Here is a 6,007-nt window from a genome sequence, read left to right as displayed (position 1 = left end):
TTATTTTGTAGGCACAGGAGCATCCAAGAATCTACCCCTTCCACCTTTGAAGTCAAAAAGTTTGGGGCTACTGAAAAGTTTCAGATAAAATGTTGTGCACATAGGATGCCACCATACATCAAGCACATCACTTTAATGCTCTGAAGCTTCCCAACTTAATTCCTGAAAGAAAGTAAAATAGAGAAGATTGTCAGTTCTTTTATGTCTTTGAAGTGCAGTAATTTTTTTATTAAGCAAAATAAAACTAGAACTACTTTAGTAAATAAGATAATAAGAAGAGTAAAATATATTAATAATTATGACATACTGAATAATGAACATATTTGTGGTTTTGTTACGCGTACATGTTACATGTAACCGCCACCTTGTAAAATCTCCTGACTTGCTGCTCCTGACTCATTTGGAAGTTGAAAGATAGAGAATCATATTATCTTATTATCCTTCCAAATGGATTTAGCCCAAGATGCAAGGTAAGCGTAAAAATACCTAATTTATATCTAAGTCGTCTTTGGAGCTTATATACAAGGCTTATATATAAGCTGTTAAGCCATAGGTTTAGATATAAGATAGATAGCAAGATATTTGCTTATCAAGAATGGAAAAATTCTACACATGCCTGAGGAAATGCTTTTTGATGGCCAACAGATTTTCATACTGAAAATAACTACCGGTGTTTTACTAGGCAGGAGCAGTGGCTGCCAGAACTCAGAGGATCTACATTTTGGATTTAGACCATTGAAGTAGCTGTTCTACCTCCCTCTCAGGATCAAGTCATCAACACAGAGAAGCAGCACTGATTGCCAAATCTGCCATCTTTGGGCTGGTAATAGTAAGTGCCACAAACCAACAAAAACATATTCAGATACTTTTGATGAGATAACATTTGATTTGGGTGTTTATTCTTACTTTTCCTGTGTTTTTAACTACCAGAATTATATAGATTTATTACTTTGTAATAATTATTGAAGGTCAGAATTAATATTTGAAGCAGAAATTCCATAATACAGTGAAATCTGAAGGAAGCTCTATACCTCCAGTAGCTAGCAATCCATCATAAAGGCCACTTTGACTTATCCCTGGGGTTTCCAATATATTTTCCTTTAGTTTTTAAAGAACAGCCAATTTTTACAAGGTCCCTACAATGTTTCAGCTTTCAGTGTAATTCACTTCACTCTTCTGCAAGATACTAATGAAACCTCAATGTTATATTCATACAGGCATATGTAAAAATAATAGTTAATTCTAACAGGAAAGGACACTTCTTTTCCCCCCAGTTTTGCATAGAAAAAACAAAATTGAAGCCCATAGTATGCAGTACTTACCAAGATTCCCTATCATTTAACTTTATTAAACCATAGTAAATCTTTTTAAAGACAAGCCATTATATTCTCTACTCATCCCACAGATGTAAAATGATTTATTCTGTCCTGCTTAGTAAACACTTCTAGATTTACATCCCAGTGGCAGGGTGCTTTTGTCTACAGAAATTCACATATACATTAAGGCCAGTTCAGTCGGCTTCATAATTGCATGCAGTTAATCAATGATACTGCAGTTTCAGATGTAGTTTGCTATGGAGTGCCCTTTGAGCTCAACAGTCTTCAATGCCATGCCCAGCAGAGCTAATTATGCTGGACAAGTATTCCTGCTATAAGGATCTACAGCACGTTACTCCTGCGTTGCGTTTGGAGCTTGGACTGTTAAATGTGGCCTACATACTCCAAACAGCAATGAAATAGGAAGGTAACGCCTAGACAGCTGTGCATTTCCAAACCTGCTGTGAAAAAAAATGTAAGCAAACTGTTTAGATTAACAGATTTTGGAAGCACTTGAAAATTAAACTCGCTGATAATTATTCATCATTAATACCACATAATGATCTCAATAATGATAATAAGTAAACAAATATGACCATTATTCCCAAACTTCTCAACACTGTTATGCAAATCAGTAAACATTGTATAAAGATGCTTAGCAATAATGGAAGAGCCAGGCTGATACGTATGCTGCTTATTATCAGCTATTCTAGTGTGAAGTGCTGGAAATGAAATATTAATCACATGTCCATGCTTAATTTACTAATAAGAATTTAAAGCAATAATTGTTTGGTAGCCTTTTGTTTTATCTTCTGCATACACATGTATAGAGAGGAATCAATAAGGCCACGTGTCTTCAAGATAAAGAAAACTTTATCTCTCATCCATTACTTGGGAAAAAAAAAAATCACTAAGATTCTTTACTGTGATTGCTTCTGGTTTGAGTTATAACGTGAAAGGACTCCTCACCAGTAATACCAAGTTGGCTCTTTAATATCTGACCTACTTGTAGACAGGTTGAAATTGAAGCTAGAACTGCAGTCAGTACAGTCTCCCTGGCCTCCTCATGCATCTCTCATCTCCTCTCTTCCTAAGGTTCGTACTCTGTTCAGTTACATAGTGATTGCCTGCCACAGTAGTAAGCCCTCTGACCCCTGTTGGCATAAGAAAAGCTAATAGAATAAACCAAGAGGGTTCCATTGAAGTCTGTGAAATTACTTACATTCAAAACAGCTACAGTTTGGCTTTTCATAAACTAGTTTCTTCCTAAAAGGCAAGGTACACAAGATGCTCTTAAGTTAAAGCTAAAATAGACTTAAATATACTTAAAACCTTTCAAACATTTCAACCTTAACTCAGCTGCTGAAATTCTAGTTTCCTACTTCTTCAAGTAGGAAATATAGAAAAGCAGGTAAATAATTTATAAAGTGGTTCTTTTTCTCATGGAAAAATACTTCATAATCCTGTAAGCATGGAATAGAGACCTGGCGAAGGCAATTGCCACAAGTGACTGGATTGCTGCTGTGGTGGGCACAAATTCTTTTTTTGAAACATTTTTTTTGAGACATTGCACAACATTACACAGATAGGAAATTGTCAGAAGCATTTGCTGTGAATGTTTCCAGTTCATTTAAAAAATCATGACCTTGGAGATACCCACAACATTATTGTTATTTCTGCACATAGATTATAATCCTCAACTAAAGCAAAGCCGATCTCAGTGGGAAGTTGACCAAACTGCAACATCCTGGTTTTTTCCATTGTTGTTTAGAATTGCACAACATATAATTTTGAAATCCTAAGTTTTCCGAAGAAATTTGTAAAAAAGTCTGCTTCCCACTTCCTTAAACATAGTGCATGAACTAAAATGGACTTTTTCTCAAAAGGAAGAATTTCATTAACATATTTGAACTCAATACAAACAAATATTGGCAAATTTTGGTACTAAATAATAGGTCTATCAGGGATAAAGGGAAAATAAGAGTTAACCAGCCACCACACAAGAGCAAATCACACCAGAGTGGCACACGAATGCAATGAGATTCCCAGTGCTGCCTGTGTAAATTGATCAGTCAAGGTACTTGGCACAGAGTAGAATCAGGGTCTTGACTGCTTCACAGCACATCAGCTCCATCCTCTTTGTGCAATCTTGCACTGAGGTGGCCAAGCACAGAGACTCAACCCACAGCACAGCATAGGGGAGAGGTGGCATTGTGGAGTTATCCCAGCTCTAAAGGGCTATTCTAAAGTCAGTCTGCTCCACAAAACTTCACACACAAATTTGAATGACTGTTCATAGATGACTAATAGACAAAAATAAAGAGCCAGCAAAGATTATTTTAATGACAACATCAGTTGCGGAAGTGAAGTCTAGCCAATTTTAAATTTCTTTCATTATATTTATAGCAAAGATAATCCCAGACATCCATGATGACTTCCTGTGGGCTATTAAATGACCATATGCCAAATTATAATAGACTAAACAATTTTTCTGATTTGTGTAGGCCATAACTTCTGGATGATACATTGAAATAGCAATTGTTCTCAGGAATACACTTGGCAGAGCGCAGTCAAGAACACATTGTAGCAATATAATAATGGATGATTATGTTCTGAAATATTTTGCAAAAGTATCAAGTAAATATAGTAAACTCTCATTCCAATTGAGACTTTAGCTGTAATTAGAATTAGTTGAAAAGATGAATGATTTATTTTACAATAATTTTATTGTCAGACAGGGACATGAATAGCTTTTTAACAGCAGAATAAATATTGGATCATATTAGTTCTGAAGTTAAAGATGCCTGAATTTTGGGCATAAGGATGGAGTGGTGGCTACAGATGGCTGATCCCTGTGGAGGCAAGGAGGGACCTACTGTGGCTAGGCAATACACCCAGCTTTGCAGGGGCCTCTCCTCCATGTTATCCAGCACACTAAAGCTAACAAGAACTTGGGCATTTTCTGCTTTTGAAAAGGGCTGTTCTGAGCAGCTTCAGGGTTCATACTCCATGGTTTAACTTCAGTGGTTAGCTAACATTCTCTAATTCTAGAATTAGTATTCTAATACTGTAATCAGGGTCATGAAAAATGAGCAGTTCACATGGAAAGAATGTAGGAAAAAGATTTGCAGATCAAATAATCAGTCGAATAATACTGAGCCCACACTGGCTAATCTTTAGGGCAGATCATGAATTTAACTACTTTAGGAGTTTTTAATAAAATACATGAATTGAGGGACGTTGAATAGTTCCATATTTCATTACTCATGTGCATTGAGTATGTATAAATGTATGCATAGCAGTGAGAATGCAAGAGTTTAGTCTGGTGTATATTTTTATCCCCTTGTAGATTGCTGTATTCAAATACATGATGCCTAAGTATTTTCAAGAAATTTCTATAAATTAATATGAACATATTTTGGAGAATACTAGTTCTTGCTACAGAAAGCTATTCAGCCCTAGCCAGTAAGTTTCACACATCTTCATAACTTAAAATTTGGGTTTAGTTTGCAATTTAAATTAGTTGGGTTTTTTATTTTTTTTTCCCTGTTTAAGAAAACTTTGTTCTCTTCCTTGACCCATTTCAAGGAAATGGTACATGAAAGTAAATGAATAGCCTAGCCCCTTTTGTTCATGAAAAAAGATGTAATACCAAGAATCAGTACCTTCCACATATAAATTTTTGCAATTACTTTCTGATTTTAAGATATTCTGCATTATCAGACCAATCTTTGAATAGATTTTATCTTAGACTCACTGTACAACCCACTTGTGAAAAAGAAGGCATCTAATTTTATTTACATGAAATGATATTATGTAATGTGTCCAGATCTGCTGTACAGCATATCCAGTGTGCACAACACATATAACAAAGCTAATTCTTAAAATAAATCCTTCAGTCTTGAGGAACACCAAACTTTCTGTGAGATTCGAGGTACCCTAAATCTGGACAAGACTGTAATTAGGATTATGGCTTTTTATTTTTCACTGGAACTAGAGTATGCCTTATTTTTCCTTGGTAGAGCTACTTACATGATATGCAGAACTGAGAAAGGATCAACACTGGTGCATCATCCTTTGCAAGACATACTTTAATGGGACGAACTGAACTGGAGAATGAGACAACATCGGCTTTTTAAACTCTCAGCTGCACCTCAGCAGTTAAGGGCTTTATGCACATCTCTCCAGGAGGAAACCATCCCATTAGGAGATGGAGTTTTGCTCCCTCAAATGAACCCCTTTTCCAAGGGAAGCATTAGGACATAGAGCTCTATTCACACATCAGCAGATTTTGCTCTCCAAGTGCCAGATCCACGGCCCTTACTCATCTCATACACAATAAAGAAATTAAAAACTGAAGAACTCCATATCCAGCAAACTGATTTTATGAATATGACTAACCCCATGAGACTAGTCATATATATATGTATCTACTGGGAACGAAGCATTAAAGGCCAATAAGCAGTAGTCTAATGCAAGCCATTTTGTTTCAATGACAAGAGCTCTGATCTCTGATACAGGAAAACATTTTCATGATGCATATGTAACTGCTAAATCTCATTTTTCCCAATTCTAAAGCAGATCGCCAGCAATTAACTCCCTGTGAGCCCTTCTGAAACATTGAATCTCTCATTGAAGCATATTTCGGTTCTCACTGGAGTGAACAGCAAATAACCCTCATCTGAATCTGA

This window comes from Psittacula echo (genome assembly GCF_963264785.1).
Source record: "Psittacula echo genome assembly, chromosome: Z".
In the NCBI taxonomy this organism is placed as follows: Eukaryota; Metazoa; Chordata; class Aves; order Psittaciformes; family Psittacidae; genus Psittacula; species Psittacula echo.
The sequence above is the reverse complement of the archived record's forward strand: the minus strand, read 5'-3'. Positions refer to the sequence as shown.